This window comes from Apteryx mantelli, chromosome 6 (genome assembly GCF_036417845.1).
Source record: "Apteryx mantelli isolate bAptMan1 chromosome 6, bAptMan1.hap1, whole genome shotgun sequence".
NCBI lineage: Eukaryota > Metazoa > Chordata > Aves > Apterygiformes > Apterygidae > Apteryx > Apteryx mantelli.
In genome coordinates, this window is record NC_089983.1 from 38,894,391 (window position 1) to 38,922,113 (window position 27,723).

Consider the following 27,723-nt stretch of genomic DNA (forward strand, 5'->3'; position numbering starts at 1 on the left):
TTTATGGGTTTTTTTCTTTTATTTAAGCAACCTTCTACAATGACCCTATTCCTAAAATCTCTTTCCTAGGTATTCCAAGCCTGCTACTGAAAAAGATTTCAAGGTTGCTGCATGGACTGATAACATTTCATTTCACATGCTGTGTACACCTAGACTACGATGGTTAAACAAGAACAACTGTAATTGAAGTTGCAACACAGACAGTGTGGTATTATACATAAAAGAAAACCACCATGCAAATGTCAGCTTGTAGGGTAGCAATGTGGTTAGACAGCATTTCTAATCTGGATATATTTTTTTTAATTCTTAATCCTTTCTAAAAAGCACATAAATCCTTACAAATTCTCACAGTGTGTCCTCTAATCTTTCTAATACCAAAGCAGACTAAGGTGTTTCAAGCATCTTTTACTGAGAGCAAATCTCTAGCACTCAACACCCTGCTCACAGAAATAAACCCAAAAAAGCAAACAGTAAGATATCCCCCTTATGTTTTCTCCTCATTCACTTATTTTATATAAGTAAATACTTACCATCAGCTTCCTACATAATCATTTAATTATACTAATTTCCTTTTACCAAGTCCTTCCTCCGAGGCAGAAGAAAAATAAGAGGCAGAGAGGACGTGTGCATGGGAGAGAGCGAGCGAGCGCACGCAAGTGGGAGGAAATCGGAGCTGCCAGTTGAAGAAGCTTTATTTCACTTACTCACTGATATTGCAACTCTACACCTAAGCAGCGCGTTCTTACCAGGTCCGGCTATTCTGTTATTTTAACCCGACTGCCCCCGCTAACCTTTGAACCATCTCTGAAATCTGGATCGAATCTTCTGAGCTCTTTTAAAATAGGAGCAAAAGGACAGCCCAGGGGCAGGAGCATGCGTCTGCTGTTTGGGAGCCCTGGTCGAGGTCCCTGCTCCGCAGCGGGCTGCCTGCATGACCCCAGGCCAGTCGCTAAGCCCCTCTTTTGCTAGGGCTCCCCATTTGCAAAGCGGGGATTACTGTACTTCCTTACCACAAAGAAGTGCCGTGAGGATAACTGTGTTAGAGGCTGGGAGTCAGGCTACAGTAATAGGACCATATAAATAGCATAACTAGTAAAAGGCACAAAATTACCATAAACTCACAGGAAGCTGGATCTCATTATAGCTTTCCTTTTTTAAATCATGAGGGTGTTTTTTTCAGAAAGCATGCATTTTAGATCACTGCAGGTAAAAACTCATTTCCTTACACAGCTTCACCAAATTCACCAGAGTTTTGCTAGGGTCCTGCATTATGCTTCAAAGCCTTCTGTATTTTAAAGAGTTTCTTTCATTTCTAAACCTGCTTGACAGCTTCCCCTTTTCACACACCTTATTTCCTCTGCTACAGCCTCTATCTTTACCACAAGGACTAACATGTGGCTTCCATACATCTGAACTGAACACGCTCTCCACAGAACTACAGAAAGGAATTTTTGCAGCCATGAGACTTGTGACCATCTTGTCCGTCTTATCCTACCAGCCCACATGAGGTAGCATCCTGCCTCCTGTCAGCTCCCAGTACCCAAGAAACAGCATACAAGGGAAGCATAAACCACAGAGGATCCCCAAAGCAATCCAGATTAGAAAGTCCTGTGTGGATTTAGCAGAAGGGAAGAGGTCGGAGGTGGGAACAGGAAGCAAGGGGCTTGTATCTCCACCCATGAGCACCACCGGCGTAGCCGCACTCTCCTGTACAGCCTCTCATTCAGATCCCGTAATTAAAACGGTTATTTGCCTCTGGTAAGGGAATAGCAACAAGATGGTGCTTCTGCAAGGAGATCTTATTTAAGCAGGCTGTGCTTAAATATATTAGTCCAAGAGAAACAGACCTTTCATTTTCCTAAGGAAACACAAAGCTACTGTCTGCAAATCATGCTTTTCCGATGTTCAGATCTTTTGTGTGTCTGTGCTCTGGTACCCGTAGGTCCTGCTAAGCTTTGTGGTCAAGAAGTCCTGACACTCTGGGAGACAGTGAGGTTGTGTATCAGTCCTGACTCAACTTGACTGGGGTTTCTTCCTTCTTTGCTTCATACATAAATGATCATCATTTTCCCACTGCTTCTCTATATACCTAACATCCAGAAAAGCCTTTTTGCTATAAAATCTTCAAGGCGTTGTCAACCCAGTCCCCTAAACATCCCAGGAAGATTCAAAAGCAACTCAGACATGGCAGTAGAAACAGGATCAGATGCCAAATCTTCATGCCCAAGTCCAAGATCCAAACATTTTGCAAGCTTAAGTTTTGGCAGCTGCATTTGTGTAAAATCTCTGGGTATGTTCCCACAAACTGCATTTGTGTAACTGTCTCACACAAATGGGAATTACAGGCTAAATTTCAATTTGTGCAAAAGCTTAGGCCAGCTACAATGATAGCAAAAAAACCTCAAAGTAAATTACAATTTCATTTCGGACCATCATGTCACAGTTCTTGTCAAAATTAAGCAAGTTCTTAAAAACCCATCATTTCACTGCCTGGAGTTTCACATTCAGCAAGTCATCCACAAGTCTCTCCATCAGCAAGAATCTTGCTTGTACAGAGGAAAAGGGAAAGAGCAGGTTCAAACTGTTCCAGGTGTTCATTTTAACAAAATACTGCCGCAGCCCCTATATGGTATTCAGATACAATAATATTCTCCAGGCTGCTTTAAAGACTGAAACACTGTCAACTCCAAGAGAGATACATGTGAGACAGTGATAGAGAGTCTGGGCTCTGAAGTGCAGTAAGAGCTTTCTAAGAAGGCAGCCCATTTTCCTTCCTTCCTTCTTCCAAATCCCCTCTTCACATACTTGCTCACCTGACCAGGAGACGGAGGGACAACGAACTTCGGTAGCGCTGTGCAACACCTTCCAGCAGTCTGGGCTGCCCTGTTTGGAAAAAAAGGAGAACAAGTGTTTTGTGGCAGATTGCCTTTAGCCTGCTGTGTGCCTTGGTTATCCTTGCGAGTACAAGGACAGCTCTTCTTACCTACTCTTCCAGGTAAGGCTGAGCTCGCTAGAGCTTGTGGAATACATAAATCACAAAAGTGGCTGCCATAGACATGTCCATCAGTAAAAGTGGCTAACCATGAATGACTGAGACCAAACTTTGTAATTAATATTCGACTGTCAAGTCACCCTTTTCTTTGGCAATTCTCTAGAATAGACAAAAAAGTACCTTTTGGTTTGTGTGACACTGAAAATTGAATTACTGTTACCAGATGAGAGGGAGAGGTAGGAAGGCAATCTACCCAATCGATCCAATCAATAAATCTGGCCCTTCCATTACATTTGCATGACTACTGCAGCACTGGCTTTAACCTGAAAAGGTTTCTGTGGTACGATCACAGCTGTGTGAGGAATTTCATCCTCATCTTGTGCAAGAGAATAAATCAAGAGGATGGTAACCGATCTACATTTAGTTAAGATAGGTTTATTAGAGGACAAGAAGATGACAGTCATAAACATTTGATTATTTACATAAATCATATAAGAAAAAAACAACATGTTCTTACCAAGGAAAAAGAAAATCATGCTCTCCTCATCCTGTTTATGCTGCTTCACAAAGAGTTTATTAGCAAGGATGTGCATTTCTCACAGTTACTGTCAGTTTTAACCACTCTAATTTTCCCCAGTTTAACCGTGCTGTTCAGCGTTCCCAAGGATCCTAGGCCCACAGAGATTTGTATGGATACCCAACTTCACCCACTAATGAGTAGCCACATTGCTGCCACAGAAGATGTCTAACGTGAGCCCTGACATATGCCTTACATGGCCATTCCTTAATGGCTTATTGATATATTAGAGTAGCTGCAGAGGGTATTTTGGGAACAAGTAAGGATACAGAAAATACATATGTACAGAGAGAAATGGATATATACCTTTGATAACATATATTCATCTTTATTATAAACAGACATGCTACATTATTCAATTATTTCATAACCACTGAGCATTAAAATTCAGGAAAAAAAGATGCCCATTACAAAGCAGCTGAACATGTGTCTTAAAAGAATTTTAAGGCTCAAAACCTTGAATGCTTAATTTGAAACATCAGATTAAGGAGCACTAAATCAAAAGAGACCACAAGAAACACAGCTTCTTTGCAGCTGTTATCTTAGAAGAAATATGAGTAACTAAATGTGACATGCATTGGGCAGGTTCAGTACAGCATCCATACCTAAGAATTGCTTTATAGCAGCAAATTGAAGCCAGAGGGAAATCCAGCTGGCAAGCAGGATACAAACTGGGCTTGTTCTGGCTGATTCCAAAGTGACTTCCTATAGAAGCATTGGGGGGGGGGGGGGAATCAATCTGACTTAAAAATATGCTAGAATTGTAGTTTATAAGCAACGTTAAAAACAAAAAGTCTACAGAAAGGTTTTCATGGCACTAAACAGTGGGTCACTCCCAATAAAATTCTACTGGTTTTCCTTAAAGGGATTATTTCTAGTGTTCAGTACATACCAAAATCCAAACACCTCAGTCTTGGGAAAGCTTGGACTAAAAGCCTTGATCTGAATTTCATCATCAAAAGCTGCCCTCATAAAGGAACAAACTTCTAATAATATGTCTTGTCGTCCTTTAAGACAGATTTTCAGCATTTCCAGAGCAAACAGTTGTGACTGCATCTGATGAGAAAGCTCACTTGTCGTCTTCCCACCAATAAACCTTTGCCCTTACTTTGCACCTTACATCTCATGCTTTACAAATATTGAAAAGAACTGGTAGAAGCTGGTGTTTATGACAGAAATGTTCCAAAATTCAGCAAGATCACTGGGTGTGAGGCATGACCCTGGCCAAATCCCTGAACAGCAGGACATAGACTACTAGCTCACTTCTGCAGGAAGGAAAAGTATTTCCCAAAGCTGTGCTGACACTCAAGGCAACACACTGATGCAAGCAGCAGAGAAACTTGTGCAAACGCATTGTTTCAGGTCATATTGACACGGCAGATGAGAATTTCCAACCCGTTTCCTTTGCTCACCTCACATCCATGTGCCATCAGTGACTTCACAACACAGCAAACCTGAGAGTCAGCTGGGAATCTCGGCTGACCAGGGAAGTAAGAGGATTTGCGTGAAACACTTGGAACAGACTCTTGAAACCTTCTCAGAACATAGCTGCGATTCCAGATTAATATTCAGTGTTAGTGCCACTGGCAGCACGTGGAGATGAAGTATATCAGCATAAGCTGACACTAGTGCGAACTCCCAACTGAACAAGCTCAAACCTGCAGCCGCAGCTCTGGCTTCAGACCTTAAAGCTCGGCATACACAAGCTCAGTAAAACTGCTTTACTAATAACAGCACCTACCACTTAAACATTCCATCTAAGCCTTTTAAAAGTCATTTATATATGTTAAGGTATTAAGACTCCCAGTATCTAAGATTAAGGATGATCCACTGGTTCCGTCATTTATACTACAAAACTGTGGAGTCCTAGGCTTAGTTTCTTAATCTACCCACTTTCAATAAGACTGCAGGCAAATCTCTCAATCTTTCCCCTCTTGTGATACAAGAACAGCATCAGTTTCCTAGTTTTCTAGCAAGGTGGCAGGCTAAATTTGAGTAGCTGCAACAGCAGTAAGGGCCTCATAATTACTTTGAGAGATGAAAGTAGGTAATAAAAAGCATTCTGACTCCTATGCCACAGTATCCAAGAAGTGAATGTTAAAAGGAAACAAACTTGCTAAGTCACCTATACTATATATGAAAACAAAAATGCAGACTATTTAAACACATACCCATGCACACCTCTCTACTGCCTATCCTGATACCTGCTCCACACTTGAATCAGACCATTTTGGACAGGATTACTGTAAACTTTGTATCAATCATTTGAGTCGTAAGGACTACTGCCTGCCTCTGCAAAGTCCCTTGATTTTCAAGTTTTAAGGTTTCTCAACAAAAATAACGTTCCTCTAGCAAAGCAGTGCATTGATCTGAGAGAACAAGTTTATCTCGTGAGTCTTCTGTGACACAGTGCAGAAACAGAGCAATGCCAGTCATTCAGGAAAGAGAAAATACTGCTTCTATCCTTGCAGCAATGCTCTTGTTTCTTATAAAGCATAAACGCTGCTAGCATCTATGCTTAATCTGTAGCTACCAATCCAAGAATATCACATAGGCAATTCCTACCTTAACACTGCTGAATCAAAAAGCCTCAGTTCCACATTAGAGCATGGCAACCTACTCCAAGTCACCAGGCTGACCATGATCATACACACTAGTTTCAATCACTGCCTTCAGTCTTCAATACTGAAAAACTTTTGTGGTCATCTCAACTGGCCAACACAGGGGAAGCAATCAGTAATTTAATCTGCATAGACCATTAGGGCAGTTACTTGATTAAAGAGACTTAAGACAAAAACATTCTGCCATTCTGGATTTGGAACTGAAGCCAGTCTGCCACACAAAGAGGTAACTCCCTCTTGCCCATATACCCAAAGATGAACCTGCTGGGATGGACTAGCAAATAAAAAGCAGTCTGACTTGAGAGGGGGGCAGGCAGCAAAGCCACAGACCTCTGGCTCCAAATCCGAATGGGCAGGGTAGAAAAATGGGCCAAGCCAAGCAGTGGCACTAAAGCTTTTGGGATGGAGAGGAAAACCACAGCACAGACTGCAGTTTGCCAGAGACATTTTTAAGCCGCCAGTTTGAGAACCAGCTGTGTATTTCAAACAATCAGCTCACCCTCAAATTAGAGCAAAAGCTCTCTCCTCCAGAAGCCTGAAACCGATCACTTCCTGAGTTAAAAACACATCATACGTCTATGAAAGTACCTACAAAGGAATAAAAAGTATATATAATCAAGATGTCAAAGTTACAAGGACTAAATGCAAAAGCGAATCTGAAAGAAAAGTCTCATTTATTATTTAATTTTCTAAGATTAAAAAAAAAAAGTTAATTTGAGTGCATTTACCAGCAGGGATTCTAGCACGCCTAATGAGTCTAATTCTGGAGCAAGGCAGCCTGGGACAAGCTTTCTAAGGTCTGCACAACAAGCTGCAAATAAGACAAAGGTTGAGAGGTTATTGACTCTGCCTAGTACTGTACAGTGACAGCAGGTCAGAACTCCGGAGGCGAACCCTTTGGTCTCAGGTGCTCTCAGCAACATTTCAAAAGAGGTAACAAAAGAGAACCTACGCTTCTTTTATACTGATTATTCTGGCTTTACCATTTGATTTAAATAAAGATGACTTTTTAAAGAGCGATACTTCTGCAATGTCTTTGTGGTGGCAGAACATTATGCTAAATCAGCAGTATACAATGAAATTGTCTGATTTTTTCTTTTTAGGTTCCACACGTCAAAGAATAACCACCACATTAACTTTCCTTGATGTTGATGCTGCAGGTGGCCAATTGCTATTGCTCATTTCCAAGCTAGTAGGGCCATAAAGTTGCATGAAAGGTGAGTCATGGAAGATTTGTGGTTCATAAAACACACAGAATTTTTCAGCCTCTTTCAATTTTGCTTTGTGTTTTAGTTTCAAACACAGCCAGAAAGTCAATAAAGAAAAAAGACTCAAGTCTGCCAAATTCTGTGCCATTTGGGAAAACACACACACACACACTCTACTGGCTGAGGTGTGTGAACCCCAGGGTAGCATTGGAAAGAAACCTGTTGACTTCAGCCAGAGATAGACTGGACCATGAATAAACATCATTAAGTTTCAAATTATGTTGTGAATACTTAATACTAAAGGAATTAAGTCTCTCAGTTTGCAAGAGCCACTGGTTCTTCATGCTGAGATACTCTGCACAGGCCAAGTCCTGCGCTGCCTTCCATTCTACTCAGTCCCAGTAACTGTCAGCACAAAACCGGGCCCATAAGTTCTCCCACAAGTCTGTTTTTTCTGGACACAGCACTTTTGTACATGTACGCAAGCCAGCATACTCCAACAATCATTTGTTATACATCAATCCTTGACAATGTATTTGGCACTGGAAAGCAAACAGAAACACCACCTTACTGAAAGTTATAACCTAAACATGAGATAGGCTATACAATGACAGTACGTTTTTAAATATAAACATACATACATATATATATTTATTTATCAAGAAAGACAACTGGTTTTATTTCATTTTTGTTTTATAAAAGCACCTAAATAACACGCAGGATTTTTTGGTGAAATATGCTCCAGAAAGCCAGCCAGTAAGCAGGATTGACAAGAATATCTACAACTAAGATTGCAGAAGAAGTCTTTCTACAGGAATAACTACTCTCATAGCTTTCATGTCTACTAGAGAGAAAAAGCTTCTCCTTGGTCCACAACATCCTTAATCCCCACATTACATACCAGGCACAGGACAGCTTCCCATGGGCCTTTTCCTGCCTCTGTTCATAGAAAGAAAAGGAAACGAAAGCCTCAAGAAAGCCATCCCAAAGACAGTCCCTATACTAGACATCAAGAACTTAAGGCAGTTTTCAGATGATGAAATGTGAACCCATACATGATCTGAGCTGGAGACATTTCCATTCCACCTCTATTATTGAGGTTTTGGCAACTCTGTAATCGAAGAAGACCAGCTCCCGTCACTGAAGCTATCCTGCTCCTCCCAGAGCTAGTGAGGTTTCATATCCAGCGCTGGATGCCGCACTCCAAGCATGGATCAGCTGGAGACTTTGGAAACAAACAAAAATAGTAAGATTTTGTAAATTCTGATATGGAGAAATTTCCCAAATTGGCCTCACTTAGTGGAGAGGTTAAGTTGGTAATTATATTCAAACACTTCAGTTTGCTGCAAAGAAAATGAAGAAAACTGTTTATTCTTCACGTACTTGGGAAATAAAATGAGAAGTAATGAGCTTTTAATTGCACCAGGAAAGTGCAATTTAGACATTAGGGGAGGGGGGAGTTTAAAAAATATGGATTGAAGCAGTCCTGGAAGAGATTGCCCAGGGAGTCTTCACTGCTGGAAGCCATACAAACGTCTGTCAGGAATGACATGCACTCTTGATTTAGTCTTGGACATGGGAAAGACTGGATGGCCTTCTGAAGTCCCTTCCAATCCCATGACTGTGATTCATCTGACAACTGATGTTAAATTTGGAATATAATATAGACTTTCACATGCTGGCTCCAGGCCAGCAAGACAACTATTATTCTGTAGAGAACACTATAAATCTGAAAAGAAACAACTGTTATATGGTGAAAAAAGAATCAGCCTATGAAAACCACAACAATATCAATATATAAATCATTAACAATGCAGGGCTTAGCTAGAGGGAGGGAGACAGAAGGAATTTGGTTAATCTTACTTAAGCGCCAGTTCGCAAATCTCAGCCAAATGTCCATTTCTGATAACAAGTGAATGCAGCTTTCATTTGAGACTGCAGAAGGAGAATGGGACATGCAGGCAAACAAATCAATGTCTTTTGAGATGTTTCTTATTTCAGATATACAGATGCTGCCCTGTTATATGCAAACATCTTACTGCATGAAAAACCTTGTTTACATACTTCTTGCTGGGTTTGTAAACTAGAATTGCAGCAATTTACACAGATCACATAAGATTTATTCAGCTGTGTTCCACAAAAGCACACAACGCAAGGTCTTAAAGCTATCAACACAAAAGCATGCATAAAAGTAGGTTCAAAACATGAAAACACTGCTTTGGAGCCCCTTCACATTTCAGCAGGACTGGTACCAGAAAGAAAGTGGCTGCATTCAGCCCCAGGTCCAAGCCTGTCCTGACTGTTCTGCTTCCAGCTGGGAGGCCTGTTGGCTGCGATTTCATCAAGATGGTTCTTCTCATCAGATTTGGGCCCAACCCAATCCTTAACGCCTCTATACTCTGTGTATCAGTTTAATGACCATATCAACATTTACCCTATCAACAGGGGAAAAAAAGTGGTAGGAATAACCCCTCCCCCAACCCAACCCTCTTCCCCCCCCACCACCACATCACCTTTCCATGATGTCCACAAAGAACAACCCTTCCCATCCCCTTTTAAAAGGTCAAAAAGGAGCAAGGCTTAGTACTGAGATGCTCTGGTGAAGATGCTCTACAGAAGTGCTAGACCAATCCTGTCCATCCCATAAATTTGTTTTTCACACTGGGAGCAGCTGGCCTTGCCCCCTCAGCAGCAGTGAAAGTTGGGAGGTAAATAACATTCTGAGTTAGTGCCAGGCAGAGAATGAACCCTGGCCAGGAACGAGTAGATAAGAACAGGAAGGTATGAGATTATGGATAAAAAATGAGAATAAGAAGGGAAAAGAAATCAACAGGAATGAATAAAAGATAACTCTGAGGATGCAGAAAGACTTTAGAAGGGGGAAGAGTCTGGTCACAGAGGCAAGAAGAACATAAGGGACATAGGATAAAGACTACGAAAGGGTGACCAGTTTTCAATTATGCTGGTAGTATGGCTGAGAGCTGTGATGGCTCAACTGGGGAGTTTGGTCTGTCTTCAATTAACTAAATTTCAAGATATTTTCTTTGTTTCCTCCCCCCCCCCCATATAAGAATAGACAAATAATCCAAGAATGACTGGAGTTCATACAAACCTCTTCAGACAGGTTTTTACATGCCACGTCAGGCTGTTGAAGAGTCATCCCTCAGTTTGTTTTTTTTTTAAACTTTGTTTTTTTTGAAAAGTGTTTTATAATTTTTCCCCTCAAAAGTGACTCACTCAATCCATCTAATTGCCAGTTTAGGGCAATCCTCCTTTATACATGATCCCAACAACCGCTCTGAATGCCAATACTGGAAGTGAGCAGGTCAGAAAGATGCCAGTTATCCAAGTGTTTACACAGATGTGAATAAAAATGCATATCGTTGATATTAGAAACAGAAATGCATTCTTCACTTTCCTAAGATGATAAAACATTTAAGGAAGCTGCATATGAAAAAAGTTAATTCTTCAAATGACACTGACACTTCACGTCTCCTTACCTCTTCTACCCACAAGAATTGTTCCTGTTTTAATCTTCCTCCACTCTCCTGAGTTCTTTTCCCTGCAATTCCTACAAGGAATTTCTTCTCTAATAATAAAGAGAAATGCCCCTCTCTTCTCTTTAAATTAACTTTTTTCTCCCCATTGAGATACTTACACTTCTTAACAGACCATAATATTCAAGCCTTAATCAATGCTAAAATTTATCTTCTCCCATCATATTTATTCCAACAACCAGCTTCAGCCATGGGGGACAGAAGGCAGAACACAACCAGTTTGTATTTTCTTCGTGGTCACACATTTTATTCTGCACATAGCATATCTGCCAAGGCTTGTCCACGCTTCAGACTATTACCCACTGCTGCTCTTCCACGTGGGCGCCAATGACACCAAGGGCAAACTGGAGACCATCAAGCAGGATTTCAGAGCTCTGGGGATGGTGGTCAAGGGTCTGGGAGCCCAGGTCATCTTCTCCTCAATCCTGCCAGTGAGGGGGATGGATGAGAGGAGGAGGAGACGGACTTTCCAGGTTAACGACTGGCTGCGCCGCTGGTGTTGGCAACAGGGTTTTGGTTTCTATGACCATGGGACCCTGTTTGAAGATCGACAACTGATGGCGAGAGATGGGATCCACCTCACGAGGCGGGGCACACAGGTCTTTGCCAACAGGTTGGCCAACCTGGTAAGGAGGGCTTTAAACTAGGAAAGATGGGGGAAGGGGAGAGTTATAGTGACAGGGTAGTTGGCAAAAGACTGCTCAAGTCAGGATGCCTCCAACAGGTGAATGCAGCCAGGGAAGTGCGCATGGGATGTGGCTATGGAGGACCCTCTTTTACCCCTCCTGGGAAACCTGCATGCTCGATCACCTCCCTGAAATGCCTGTACACCAATGCACGCAGCTTGGGGAACAAACAGGAAGAACTAGAGATATCTGTGCGGTCGCAGGGCCATGATCTCATTGCCATTACAGAGACATGGTGGGATAGCTCGCATGACTGGAGTGCTGTCATGGATGGCTACGTGCTTTTTAGGAAAGACAGGCCAGGAAAGCGAGGTGGTGGAGTTGCTCTTTATGTGAGAGAGCAACTGGAATGTATTGAGCTGTGCCTAGGGGTGGATGAAGAGCGAGTCGAGAGCTTATGGGTAAGGATCAAAGGGCAGGCTAATAGAGGTGACACTGTTGTGGGTGTTTACTACAGGCCACCTGATCAGGATGAGGAAGTTGATGAGGCCTTCTACAGACAGCTGGAAGTAGCCTCACGATCCCAGGCCCTGGTTCTCATGGGGGACTTCAACCACCCTGAGATCTGCTGGAAAGACAACACAGCTAGGCACAAACAGTCCTGGAGATTCCTGCAGAGCATTGGTGACAACTTCTTGACACAGGTGGTGGAGGAGCCAACAAGGAGAGGTGTGCTGCTGGACCTCGTACTAACAAACAAAGAAGGACTGGTGGAAGATGTGAAGGTTGGGGGCTGCCTTGGCTGCAGTGACCATGAGATGGTGGAGTTCAGGATCCTGCGAGGAGGCAGCAGGGCACCAAGTAGGATCGCAACCCTGGACTTCAGGAGAGCAAACTTTGTCCTCTTCAGGGACCTACTTGGAGGAATCCCATGGGTGAGGGCCCTGGAAGGAAGGAGTGTTCAAGAGAGTTGGTTAATATTCAAACATCACTTCCTCCAGGCTCAAGAGCGGTGCATCCCTATGAGTAGGAAGTCAAGCAAAGGAGGTAGGAGACCTGCATGGATGAGCAAGGAGCTCCTGGCAAAACTCAACCAGAAGAAGGAAGTCTACAGAAAGTGGAAAGGGGGACAGGCCACTTGGGATGAATATAGGAATGTTGTCAGAGTATGCAGGGATGCGACGAGGAAGGCTAAGGCCCGTTTGGAATTAAATCTGGCGAGAGGTGTCAAGGACAACAAGAAGGGCTTCTTCAAATACATCAGCAGCAAGAGGAAGACTAGGGAAAATGTGGGCCCTTTGCTGAATGGGGTGGGTGCCCTGGTGACGAAGGATGCAGAGAAGGCAGAGTTACTGAATGCCTTCTTTGCTTCAGTCTTTACTGCTCAGGCCAGCCCTCAGGAACCCCAGACCCTGGAGGCAAGAGAGAAAGTCTGGAGAGAGGAAGACTTTCCCTTGGTGGAGGAGGAGTGGGTTAGAGATCATTTAAGCAAACTTGACACCCACAAATCCATGGGCCCTGATGGGATGCACCCACGAGTGCTGAGGGAGCTGGCGGACATTATTGCTAAGCCACTCTCCATCATCTTTGAAAGGTCATGGAGAACAGGAGAGGTGCCCGAGGACTGGAAGAAAGCCAATGTCACCCCAGTCTTTAAAAAGGGCAAGAAGGAGGACCCAGGGAACTACAGGCCAGTCAGCCTCACCTCCATCCCTGGAAAGGTGATGGAGCAGCTCATCCTGGAGGCCATCTCCACGCATGTGGAGGAAAAGAAGGTGATCAGGAGTAGTCAGCATGGCTTCACCAAGGGGAAATCATGCCTAACCAATCTGATAGCCTTCTATGATGGAATGACTGGCTGGGTAGATGAGGGGAGAGCAGTGGATGTTGTCTACCTAGACTTCAGCAAGGCTTTTGACACTGTCTCCCATAGCATCCTCATAGACAAGCTCAGGAAGTGCGGGTTAGATGAGTGGACAGTGAGGTGGATTGAGAACTGGCTGAATGGCAGAGCTCAGAGGGTTGTGATCAGTGGCACAGAGTCTAGTTGGAGGCCTGTAGCTAGCGGTGTCCCCCAGGGGTCAGTCCTGGGTCCAGTCTTGTTCAACTTCTTCATCAATGACCTGGATGAAGGCACAGAGTGCACCCTCAGCAAGTTTGCTGACGATACAAAACTGGGAGGAGTGGCCGATACGCCAGAGGGCTGTGCTGCCATTCAAAGAGACTTGGACAGGCTGGAGAGGTGGGCAGAGAGGAACCTCATGAAATTCAACAAAGGGAAGTGCAGGGTCCTGCACCTGGGGAGGAATAACCCCATGCAGCAGTACAGGTTGGGAGTTGACCTGCTGGAAAGCAGCTCTGCTGAGAAGGACCTGGGAGTGCTGGTGGACACCAAGTTAAGCATGAGGCAGCAATGTGCCCTTGTGGCCAAGAAGGCCAATGGTATCCTGGGCTGCATCAGAAAGAGTGTTGCCAGCAGGTCGAGGGAGGTGATTCTCCCCCTCTACTCAGCCCTGGTGAGGCCACATCTAGAGTACTGTGTCCAGTTCTGGGCTCCCCAGTACAAGAGGGATGTGGCACTACTGGAGCAAGTCCAGCGAAGGGCCACAAAGATGATTAGGGGACTGGAGCATCTCTCTTATGAGGAAAGGCTGAGAGAGCTGGGCCTGTTTAGCTTGGAGAAGAGAAGGCTGAGAGGAGATCTTATCAATGTGTTCAAGTATCTGAAGGGAGGGTGTCGAGAGGATGGGGCCAGACTCTTTTCAGTGGTGACGAGCGACAGGACACGAGGCAATGGGCACAAACTGAAACACAGACACTTCCATCTTAACATGAGGAAAAACTTTTTCACTGTGAGGGTGACAGAGCACTGGAACAGGTTGCCCCGAGAGGTGGTGGAGTCTCCTTCTCTGGAGATATTCAAAATGCGCCTGGATGCAATCCTGTGCAATGTGCTGTAGGTGACCCTGCTTGAGCAGGGGGGTTGGACTAGATGATCTCCAGAGGTCCCTTCCAACCTCAGTGATTCTGTGATTCTGTGATATCTGAGGTGAGCAACAGACAAAATAATATCAGCTGACTTCAGTTTCGCTGAAGTCTGAGGAAAGGCTGCCAGGGCCTTCAGAGAGACCTGAACTGGGAACCAGGTTCAAGGGAAGCTCTTCATTTACAAACCCTTTCCAGGAGACTTCCACGCACTAAAGGCAGAGCTCTACGGCTCTGAAGACCTAAGACGGGGTGCACTTTTAAACTCTGCAGAGAAGCTCTAAACCAGAGGGTACCTGGGGGTAACATGTAACAAACAAAAACAAACAAGCAAAAAACCTGAGCTTACAAAATAAGAACACATTAAAAGTAACAGCACAAGTATGACTTTAAGACATGCTATATTAGAGAAAATAAAAACATGCCTCAATTCTAGAAGGTCTCTCCATATACAGGTACCTAATTAGCCTGGAAATAACAAAAGAAATGGGAAACCTAATGTTTAATAAGTACTGATAGGATTATAAAAGTTCTATTAATTTTATATAGTTGGGGGGGGGGGGAGGGAGAGGAGGAAATATCAGCAAAATCCATACATCTTTCTTCCTAAGCAGAGTCTGTTTTCCTATTCCAGTAGCAAACAGAAAGTTACCCTAAGGCACCGTCACAGAAAACGTCAAGCTAGAATGGGAGTTCTGCAAACCACAAAAATCCCTTGCAGACAAAAATCACAGTGCAATAACTCTAGAAACCGGCACTGACGGGGTAGGGGAGAAGGAGAGCAAAGTTTCCCAGTAGACCTACAGATATAGCATAGACACAATCCTAGGAAAGGGCAGTTTGGCCAGTTGCACAAGAAGATTTCGTTTTCTCATGGAGGTTGTTAAAAGACAAACAGTGGCTCTGCCTCTAATAAACTATTTATAAGGATAATCAATATCCAGAACCAGTAAATAGGGAGTAAAAATCCATTGCATTGAAGACTGAAAAGGTTTAAATATACACAAAGTCCACCACTTTTGCTGGGGAAATTCCTGGAATATTTCCACCTCATGTGATTCATATCCAAGTCTGCTGATCTTGGAATGCTTAGGCTTGAGTTTTAAAAGATGCCTCCAAAATCACATGCAAAATAATAGATTGTTGAAAGAATTTTGTGAGCACAAACACTTATGAAGAGAAACCAAGCACCTGAGTACCCAAATATTTTCAGGAAAAAGAAAGAGACTGAATTACACCTAAAGGAGCCAGAACAAGGAACTACTATTTTTTTTTTTTTTTAAACAGCAAGCACAGTTTCTGAGGCATCTAGGTATGAAGAAGGATACAGATAAGATAGTTGATAAAAAGAAGACCATATAATCATATAGACTAGATACACACACCACTCCACAGCTCCCAATCACTACAGAGATACTTTGACTAATAGCAGCAAATCCCAGTCTCTCAGTGATGACCTCTGGATCTAGTCAGTGCAGAGAAAGATAAGAGGGCAGTAAATGCACCCAAGACCTTTTTGCATGGCAAGTTAGAGGTCTGTAATGGAGTTCCTGCCACGCCACGGTGTACGAGTTTGTATGAGCCAGCCCCAACAGTGCATTGCCACACCGGCTTAGACAAACACCACAGGGATATCAAGTTATCAGTTCCAACACTGGCAAAGTTTCCCTATACCTTGAATACCTTTCATACCTTTCCTATAATCCCAGTCACTTTGCTACTGCTCCCAATGGCCAAGGAATCCTTCCCTGCCAACGTCTCCACCTTCCTCAGCTAACAACAGCGTTGCAAACCACTTACTTGCTTATTGAACCATGCATTCCCCTGTGCTGCTGCCCAGCCAATTTCTCCCGGTACCACACTGCTGGTTACCACAGTGAAACAGCAGCTGTGCTAGTTTCTAATCCTGATTTGTTGCACCAGCCAGATCTCTCACACATACCTTTGCTACGTTAGCTTCAAGCTCGAGCTCTGAATGACTTGAGTGAAGACACAGAGAGTCCACAGAAGCAGCAGGGTCCAGTTCTACTGCTGTACTTTGGCTCTGTGTAATGCAGTCTTTCCTCATGTCTTCAACAGCAAAATAAGAAATAATTTGAGAAGTTCTGAGTTCCCATCTTTACCATCCTCTTCTGCCCCTACACTTCTTCATGACAGTATTAAATCTATTGGACTCTGTTGAAAGACCCATCTCCTGCTTTCTGAAGGTGTTTTGGGGGCAGGAGGGGGGAGAAGGAAGTGCATGTGTGCGCACACACCTTTCTTTTTAAGAGGATATGTGTGTGTTTATTTTCAGCTTGGGGGTTATTTTGCTTAATGCCTTTTTGGTTGCTTGCATCACTGCTGAGATGATCTACCAATACTTCCTGCCTTCTAGGTCCTCTTATGGCAACAGTGCAATGTTCCAACTACATCACAGTCCAGCGCATTTTGTCTGTACGTACAACGTACAGCAATGTACTCTCTGAACGTTATTACCGATGACTAAAACAGTTAATGCACGGCTCACAATGCTCCACACTATTTAAAGTAAAAGATAAAGCACAGAGGGCAGACAGCTACAGGCAGATAATGCTTTTATGATTGTCATTATCATTCTGTTTTTGTAAAGGAGGGAAAGCTCTTAATGTAAGAAGCTAAGTTTTCAGCTGGTATAAATTAGTCTGTTTGCGCAGAGTAAAAAAAACGTACCAGTTTACACTTGATGGGGATCTGGTAGCACATCTTCCTGTATCAGTTTTGGCAGCTAAGTGTAAACCCATTAATCATGAACTACAGTACTACGCTTCTGTGAGATCTGCAATCACAGTGACCTAGCATTATTTATTCTATTTCTCATCTGTCAGGAAAAACCAGTCTCCAGGAATCTGCCTGGTGAGGTACAGGACAACGGAAGATTTCTGCCTCTCAGGCAACAACCTCTTGTTCAGAAAGACTAAGTTATCGGAAACCAGAGATAGAGTAGCTAGCAAGATTTTTCTTCTTTAGATTAAATACCATGGTCCTGTTTTCAAATATTAGAGATATTTCAAAGCATCTTTTTCACTGCTTTAGTAGGTAACCCTTAAACAGAGTAATCCAGGCAAATTCCACGCAAGATCTAGTAATTAGAAGAGAGGACAGCGAGTCCAAACTTCCAGATTCTGTTTCTGCTCTTGATTCCCTCTCAGTCTGTGATCTTTCCCTGCCTCCATTCTCTACATGTGTCTCCAAGGTGGTACAAGAATGCTATTCATCTCAAATATTGCTATGAGAGTCTTTTTTTGTTTGTTTTTAAAAGTACATTTGACAACTCTGGATCAAAACTATGCTCTTAGAAAATAGTTGTGCTTCAGTCTTCAGTTTTTAACCATCTTGACTACTTCCACTGTAAGTGTCATTTAAGTCAACTTTGTATGACCAGGAATGACAGCAACACGATTTCTACATAAAAAGCCCTAGCAAGCAGCTCTTTAGACATTCAGAAATACAGAATGGTTATAAAAGGGATTACAGAAATGATGCAAGTTGTCATGAGATGCATATTGCTGCTTTATGCTTTGTCATTAAAGCAAAGAACACAATTTAGTCCAATGCTTTAAAGTGTGTGGCCACATACAGTTTTGGCATTTTGTTTGTTTTTTTTTTTTTGACAAGACTTTTCAATCCAGGTGATTAGACACAATTTTGTGTATGTTTTGGTTCTACAGTATATGGCCCCACCCAAAAAATGCCAAAAAAGAACCTTTTTTAGGATCCTAGAAGATGACATTACACTGTATGTGCAGCAACTCAGAGTATTTAACACAGTCATGCACAAAAAGAAACTAATTCTCTTCTTGAGGAGTCAAAAAAAATTAGGTAAAAGAAAATGTTTCCTAGAGTGAGGATAAACATCAGGAAGACTCACTACTGCCCTAGTTTCAAACTTTGACAGAGAAGTTACAGCAAGAACAAACATCAGGTACTACAGAAATTCCAAGTAAAAATTGATTTGTTAGGTTAACATACAAGGACAGCTTTTCCCAGCACTATTATCTCATCCCGTCCGATATCTGAAGCAACTATTAACTGTTTACTACAAAGAGATAGCTGCTCCTGTGCTGGAAAAGACAGACACTATTCTGGATTTACTGTTGCTATGCGTGAGCAAGGATGAAAAGAGATCTGGGAGAAAATGAAGTAAAACAATTTCTACAGGTCTTCGGCATCACTATTAGATATACTTGCATCAAAACCTGAGCGAAGAAGAAAACTGCCCAATTTAAAATGGTTTCTTGCGAGTCTACTACTTGGGCCAATTTGTTGAGGCTGGCAAACATTTAAGTGTTTCAGTTACCACTTCCATACCTAATCACAGCAAGTTTTGCTTCCAGTTTTGGCTTTTGTCTGAACTTGAAACCCAAGCATAATGCAAACCCACATCAAGCAGAAAGGGGATAAACCAGATCCACGCTGAGCCTGTATGGGTGAAGCTGCAGAGATTTTTGCTGCTGTAGTCACAATAATCATTTTTCAGCTGAAAAACTACTGGTCCAATTCAGCAAGTGACTGCTTTGCTCCTGTGCCACACAAAGCCACAGGGGAAAAAAAAAAAAAAAAAAGTATCTAGCCTTCTGCTAGTTTTTTAACATATGTTAGCTGGGGAACAGCAGCACGGAATCTCAGAGCCTTGTAAAATGAATTAAGCAGACAAATGCACTGTATTTGTTTTCAGTTCAACAGGAGGCTCGAATATTGAATACATATGAAGGAAGAGACATGCTAAATTGAACGAGCCTGGAGGCCTAAAGTGATATTAATTCCACTTGCATCCAGCCATGTGGATCCAGTGATCAAAGGGATTTAGAAGCAAGAAGGGAAAATAGCTTAGTCACATTCATCCAATAATGGAAATATCAACACTCAGCAACACTCCATCGCCTCAGGGTAGCACAGGACAGTAACAGATGTCAGGGGAGCAGCAGAGCTATCTCTCCTCACATCAGGAGGAGACAGGAACTGCAGTCACACTGGATTTTCCTGTACAACCTCAGGTCTTCACCACACGCATGGAAGAGGGCCAGTGGCACTTCTCCTTTATAAGCTCAGGAACTTTTTTTATATAAAGCACCACTAGTGATGGCTGCAAGAGCTCCTCTTAGTGTGGTTTTGAAGAGGTAACAGAAGTGCACTAAACCATCGCTGTAGTCATTTAACTTAACAGATAAGACTTGGAAGAGACTAAAGGCAGAGCAGTTGAGTTAGCAAGTAGGTGGGCTTTGGGTGTTGTAAAAAAAAAACAAAACAAAACAAAAAACCCAAAACAAAACCAAAAAAACCCCACACACTTATCACAGGAGAGCAAATTTTCATGTCATCAGTTAAACTTCCCAAATTTTGTATTGTCCAGACAGAAAGCAAAACTGAATTAGCTTAATTTTTATTATCAAGATTCAGGGCAACTTTTTGCCAGATGGTTTCTCCACTACCAAATGAGAAATCTTCAATTATTGGTTATTAACATGTTATTGTACTGGCAGTTGTTTTTTTTGACCTGGAGAAATTATCCTTCCTATCTGGTGGAGCAGAAAACAAAAAAATAAAAATTCACTGCCATAAAGATATTCCAAATAATGCTTTTCTATATAAGAATAGGGATAGAGAAGACAGAAGCCACCTGGTGTTATATTTTCTGGATAGATAACAATACAAGGCTAAGTGGTCTGAAAACTCTGACCAAAAAAAGTATTATTTTTAAAAAGACAATATTATTTAAATTGTCTTTAAGTATCACCTTATTTCATCACTATGCTTTTTAAACCAGCAGATTTAGCGTTCTACATTGCGTTCTGTTTGCCTGAGAGAAAGAGAGGCAATTCCATTGGTACTGCTGGAGTTAACCTAGATTTATAACACCATAAGCAAATCATAACCAAGTGGACGTGCACATGTGCTTGTTTTCTCCCCCACCTACATTTCTTCCATGCGTATTTGGGGGTGGGGGGGGGGAAAAAATCATGAAAAAACATTCTGGGCAGGAATGCAAGACATCCTTGGAGATAGCACCCACCTACCATATAAAATTAAGACAATATAAAAGACTATCCAGTTGGAATATTAAGGGGAATTAGGGCCGACAGAATTACTCACTTTGCTTTTACACAGCGCAGCAGCTGTGATCACTGGCCTTCAAGAGACACACTGCAGAATGGTTGAGGGTTACCCGGCGGTTTTATCAGGACTCCTGGATTTTATTCTTTGCTTTGCCACTGACACAATACCAGACCTCAGGTAAGGACTTGCTGAGGAACGATCTTGTGATGTTCGTTGCTCTGGAAGGATGTTAGCGAAGGCAGGGTTTGTGTATAGATGGGTGAATTTTCCACGGTAGCCTGTCTTGCAGGAGGCACGCTTCAACCTTTTCTGCTCGCCGCAGTGAACTGAGGCCTGATGGTTTCATGCCCAACTATACTGCACTGCTAAAAGCCAGACAATAAGTAAAGGTTAAGTCAAGACTCTGGAGCTCTAACCACCTCTCCCAAAGGGCTGCCCAGCTTCCCGACAGACCAGAGCTGGACAACGCTGATTTGCTGAAGGTCAAAAGACAAACAAATACACTTATGTTTGAGGAGGAAACGAATCACTCAGTAACCGGCAGGAATCACACTGAAAGTCAAATCTCATCTAGAGGCCGCTTGTCTGACAGCCCTGCACACCACCTGCTCAGCTTGCGACGGTTCACACCGGAGCTGCTCCTTGGGAATGCTTTGGGGCACAATGGCAAACAGCACTGACACTTGCACACACAGAGTTTTAGCCTAGTTCAATACGGTTACATTTCTGTACCAAATTAACCCTAAAAGAAGTGTTCACAGTAATAGGGCTGAACTGCTCTCTATATTCTGTTAAAGGCAGATCAGCTGAGGGCTGGTATGCCGGAATTTTTTAATTATATGCCTGGCTTTAATTCTGTGAAGGAACAGACTCAGTTGTGTTGAGGGTTAAGAGTTTGAAACAGATAGTAAAAATCAAAATTGGCCACATAATCAATAACTTCATATCTAGTTGCTGTAGGGTTCCACCTGCCCCAACCTAGAGCGGCATTAATACCCCCACGTTCAAGCTCTGTTGAACTGAACAGGAAGGCTCCCCTGACTTAGGCTTTTGATCCTGCCTTTTGGCAAACTTAATCAGTTAAGCTCTTTGAGACTCTCAGATGCAAGACATTCATCCAGAGAAGTGGAAAGTATTCTTGCAGTAACTAGAGATGGTTGGAAAAGTATTTGATTTAAAAAAAAAAAGAAAAGCATGCATGGGGATCTTTTGAAGAGTGGCAATTGTTTCAGAGGCCAGAGGATTCTGTTGCTCTTATTTTTAAGCTCTCTTCATCTTGTACTCCAGGTTAAAAAAAAAAAGTGCTAGTGATGAGTTCCCTGGTGTCTTGCTGCATTTTTAAAATACTTTAAATTTACTTTGGGAAGGATTCTGTTGTACCTTATAAATCTTCCAGAGACTAGGAAAGGATTTTTGTGGGCTTTCTTTTTGCCAGCTTTCCCCCCACTATGTGTATTTTAACTGCTACTTTTTTTAGACTGAAGTGCTGCCTATGTTTTAACCCCTCTCATACAGAGCTGCTATGCCTTCTGCACAGAAGATTCGATTACTTGAGCCCAAAAGGTCTGAGGCAAGAACTTGCATGTCATTTAAATAACAGTTACACGTCCTTACTGTTCCAATGAGACCAAGACTGCTAGTGTGCGTAAGATAACCAAACAGCCTCCCCACAAATGCCTGCAACTTCAGGAAGAAAGTAAACACAGAGAAATAGCTAAACCATTTATTACAGGTTTCTAGTACCTTCAGGTCCTGTCTGTATTGTTATAAAGTAGCTTCTTTCCCTATCCTTTGGAGACAGTCAGGTTGGTTTGGAAGTGTAAGCTCTTTTTTTTAAACTTGGAAAAAAAGTCAAAGGGAGGTTTGTATTGTTAAAGTTTAATAAATGGAACAGATGAATACAAACCATATAAAGTGGAAAGGATCCTGTGCAATGTGCTCTAGGTGATCCTGCCTGAGCAGGGGGGTTGGACTAGATGATCTCCAGAGGTCCCTTCCAACCTCAACCATTCTGTGATTCTGTGAAGTGCATCCATGTGCCCTTTGGTTTGAAAACACCAGCCCCTTTTCTCTTCGTGCTAATCCTAGCTAGTGCCAGTCCTCTTCCCCAAGGACTTTGATGCTCGTCGCGCAGCCTTGCACATACATCAAGTTCTCTATGAACGTGGTCAGGCTACTTAGAGGAAGAACATTACGTATGCACACGTCTTTCTAAGACCAGCCTAGACAGAAGGAAAAAAGAAGCAACAGCCATAGAGGAAGGATACAAGATCTGGGTACAGTTTTCAGCCTGAAGAGACACAGTCCTGTAAAGCACTAACACTAACATGCAGGATTATTGGCATCTGACAGGACTGAATCCTTTACAATATTTTTGCATTTGAGTTAAGCAAACACCGAAGCAAGCGTTTTAATCAAAATACTGACTGATAATGAACTTAAAGGTCATGAAAAGCACTGCTAAAACACACTGGGGGCACTACTGGCAGGTTTAAAGCTCAGGAACAGACATATGATAAAGTCAAAGCATGTGAGCATGTCTAAGTGAGACATCTGCTCCAAGCTACTCAGTTCATTCACAGGGTGAAACTCTTTTTACAATGGTTACAAGTAAATATAATAATCAGACAAACCTTGCTAGTTGACGCATTAAAAAAAAAAAAAAAATCTTCACAGTTTCTCTGGCAGAAAGACATCTGTTAACTTAAATTCTCCAACCCAGAGAGCTTAAGGAGACCTGTGCTTGCATATTATTCAGGTTTACCTTTTCTCACTCCTTCCTATTTCCTTTTTTGCCTTCACAGGTCTCTTTATAAGTTATTTTCTACGTGGAAGCAGGTTTCCTAGCAACAAAGACAACCATGATTTTGGCCATATGTTTACCATTACACCAGAGGTTCAGCAATCAAAAATTATTTAACCATCTGAAGATTCTAGTACTTTCAAAATATTTCAGAGGCAAATTTATTCATCAATAAAGAAACATACAACTATCTATGCCTATGTAATATTCCAGAGCAAGGCATTTAAAAGACTAAACCTTTCTTTAAGGGAATGCAACTAAGAAATTTTAAATGTGAGACAGATTTACAGCTGCAAATTCTTCCCAGGGAGGGCAATTTTCCTATTAACACATCTCCTACAATTATTCTGCTTCCTGTAGTGCGATTTTTCATTCTAGCTACATTTAGAAGAGAATTAGCCATGGCATAGCAGCTCCTCTTGAGCTAAGCTAAGCGCAGTAGCAACAGGTAATAGCATATACATGTAGTAAAAAGCCTTTGCCTTTCAAGTATTAGAAAGGGCTCAAGCTGAGACGAGAGCTTCTGCAATGCATTCAAATTGGACAGTCTTAAAGCCAAATTTTAATTTAATTGTTGTAATTTATTTCCTAGAGGTCACTGGAACAAATCAATAAGGAAAAGCAGCACATGTGAATGGCTGTTTCCCCGCTTAAGAGGAGAACTACCAAGATCAGTTTCACAGGAGAAAAAAAGACAGTTTAACTGCCAGGCTCAACACAACTTTCTGAACTGGACTGAATCCACTAGACATCTGACATCCTAGTTACACCTGCATATCAACTGCTTGACAGCAAAGTAAATGTTAAATTTCTTTCACTGAAAAAGGAAAAAACATCCAGTAACACCCCAAAAACACACAGGTGAATTTTAGGCCAATAAAGCTACCAGATTTACATTCCGGACACTTGTGTATTTTCTTTATTGAAGAGGCTTGATCACTTGAACATCACACTCTATCCTCATGCAGTCAAGGTCATGCCAGCTGGCAAGGACAACACTGATGGCACCTTACCGTGGTTAAGCTGGAGACATTCATAGCTGCCAGCAACTAGAATGGACCTCTAACCAAGTTAGCATACATCACAGGTAAAACTGAGATGGCAACAGTTCCTAAATGGTGCTAACCCCTGAGAGCTGGAATCAGTTTCTTATAGGAACAGGACCAAAGACATTTTAGTCAGTAGCAAAGTTCATAGACTCCAACCTGGCCGCAGAGTGACCCTGTATCTAGTAGTTGTGCCTGCCTGTCTCTATCACTCTCGAAAAAAAAATTTTTTATGCAATGCTTCTTTCAGGCATGATTGAACAAGAACAGCAACAGTGTAACAGCAGCAGCCCACTGGGTGACTATTTTCATTCTGTTTTGTCACCTGCTCTAATTAAGCTTCAGGTCAAGTGAAAGAAGTTCAGTTCTTCATCTTAACGGTCACTCATCAGCCCTCCTAGAATTACAGCTTGAGAGTTTACGCTTCAACAACAACAACAAAAAAAACCTTGCCCTCCCCACTTTTCTCAGAGTAATATACCCACATTAATAGTGTCATACTGAAGTCAGATCTTCCACTTGGTTCAGAGAAGGCATTCAGTAAGAACAGCATCAGTCCCAGCTTTATCTCAGGTTTACTAACATGCCACCCACTGGGAACCAGGGGAGGCCAAGACAGAATGGCTGGAATAAGCTCTTTGGCCATTCATTTCTCCAATGTAGCATGAAGCAACCTCAGTCACTAGCCTGGTGCCGATTCTGACATCCCTGCCAAAAAATGGGCTGGAAACTTCTTTCAGCGCTAGTTCCTCCTCAGCCATACATTTTTGTGCCCCGGCTTTTATTTTGTTTCCAGCATGCAGTAACCCACAGCTAGCAATTTCACTTAAACAGAGCTTGACGCAGTTCCTAGGTCCACTGCAAACTTCTGGCACACCTTGGGCAATCACTCTGTGCCTCCCTTCTATACAACAGAGAAAATATCCTCTTCGTCTCTTAATGAGTCTTAATCAGGGATCATGCATTCAGGAGAACTGATAAGCGACAGACTTGCATATCCCACTGGATGCCTGCATCACAGAAATAAAGAAAAATCAGTTAAGTCACTGTTGACACCTCTGCACCAATGCACCTCCTGCCTTAAACCCAATAAAGAATTGTTCTTGACGCATTATACATCTCTACTAGGTACAAACGGAAAAGGAGACACATTAACACTGAACCATGGAGTTTCTTTAGAATACCAATAGGAGCTCTCTTAATTTGTAACCCATCAGTACAGCTGCTATTTTGTTTCACACTGAAAAGGCAGATTTGTCACTGTAACACAAACTGAGTTTGTAAAACCACAAATAAATTAGGATTTTCCAGCTCTTGAAGGATCAAAATCTCCACAGTTGTCTTTCTGTGGGGAATATTAGGAGATGGCGTCTGTATTGGAAATACTACGGCATAGCATTGACAGGCAGAGAGAAGAGATTAAACAATACCTGCGTATCTCTGCTTATGACCAGTTCTTGTCAGCTCCCGACTTCTCACTAGCACCAAAACTTTGAAAAAAACAATATCGAATAAAAACCTGATGGCTTTAAATGCTGGAAAAGTACGCTTACTTCTCTGGAATGATCCTCTGATCCCCCCCCCCCAAAAAAAAAAAAATTCACATCTTCTGCTCTTGCGAATTTGGAGTGCTCCAGCTATATTCATATTCTTTCTTTATGCCTGCAATGACATCACCCAGCAATACAAAAAAAGCAAATTCATTGCAAGCTTAATCCACAGTCCTTTAAGGGACTGAAGATCCAAACTGTACTGAATTAATGAATTTATGAGAATGGAGATTCTGCCTGCATGAGTTTTATACAGATGTTATTTAGAGGTCCAAAGAGGAAACACAGAGGAATACTGGAAAATGCAGTAATTGAAAATGCAATCATGGACATTCCTTTACAGAAGAGAGCTGCACCAGATTAAACTTTGCTCTTATGATAAAGAAAAACTTCAGACCTTTCAGTAGTTTAAAAGCTGATAAGACTATAATTTGCAAAGATGTTTTTAGTCTACAATCCTCATGTTTAATGATCAAAACAGTTCATTTCTTCTCCTTTTATAGACTACATAATGTTGTTTATCTGAAATTCTTTGGGGATATTGGAATCCACTTGAGAAGCAGATATTCATGACAGTGGACTGGAAAGATTGCAATGAATTGCGTCAGCTTTTTGAAGAGGTATGGTTCCTTTAACATAGCCTCTTCAAGGGAGTTAATATTCTTTTTACTGCACTCTAGGGATCGTTACCAGGAGGGGGAAAAAAAAAGAAAAGAAAAAAAGACTGGATAGTCCAATCACATAAAATATACCTAACTTCCCTTTAATCTGGATTTAAGTTAATCGGAGCTGGGCCATGTCTGGCAAAAATAAATGCCGCTCCCTGTAAAGAAACAAACCTGAACCACTCCCAGTCCCCAGGAGATTTCCAATAGTTGGAAAATGAATCCCTTCTACACTCGCCTCCCCAAAGAAATATTTTATTTCTTCACTGAGTAAGAGCCGTGCAATGAAATGTGGTTTTCACTTTAACAGCCAGCCTGCGCACAGGAGAAGCTCTCCTCCCTTCCCGCTGGTTGAGTCCCAAGACACCCAAAGCAGACGGCACGTTGCCACATCGCAGACAACGTGCCATCACTAAGGCTGAACGCCCCAGTGCTTCGGCCATTCAAACTCACATCTAGGCTGACTTGAGGGCCCTTCTTGGTAATATGCTGGGTCTTGGGGTAAGCCTGGGCAGCTAGGTACTTCTAGTACTAGGACCTTGGCAACGCAGGTACTTCTGAAGAACACAGTATGAAATCGATTCATTCTGAACTGACATGTGAAAAGTGCCTGCAGATATCTCTGATGCTCCAAAAAGCAGCATACCACAACAAACTAAGAAATTTTCACCATTGCAGGAGGAAAGAAATTAAAAAAAAAGAAAGTGGCAGTAAAATAGAAATCCTTTGTATAGAGGCTATGCCTAAAATTTGCAACAGAGCACACACACCATCATGTTTGTTAGATTCCTTTAGTAGAATCTTAAAAATAACCCTGAAAATGATCCTAAATGAGCACCCAATTAATGACATCTCTTTGACTGCTCCTCTTAAAAGGGATCCTGGCATGTGTATTATGTGGAACTTCTCCAATACAGAGACGACGCTGCAGAATCTAACAGTTTTCTAGCTTTCACAAAGAAAAGATCATTAGTCAGATGGATGATGAAAGCATTAGCGTGCAACTCTGGACTTCGTT

General features: G+C 42.2%; 1 protein-coding gene across 3 annotated transcripts in view; it reads right to left on the bottom strand.

Moving 5' to 3' along the window:
• MYLK (myosin light chain kinase) overlaps positions 1-27,723 on the bottom strand; it is a 231,318-nt gene that overhangs the window by 165,366 nt on the left and 38,229 nt on the right. For all 3 annotated transcript variants that reach the window (XM_013960570.2, XM_013960571.2, XM_013960573.2), the window contains exon 3: positions 2,814-2,883. The gene's annotated coding sequence lies outside the window, so the exon portion shown is untranslated. The remainder of the gene's footprint in view (positions 1-2,813; positions 2,884-27,723) is intronic.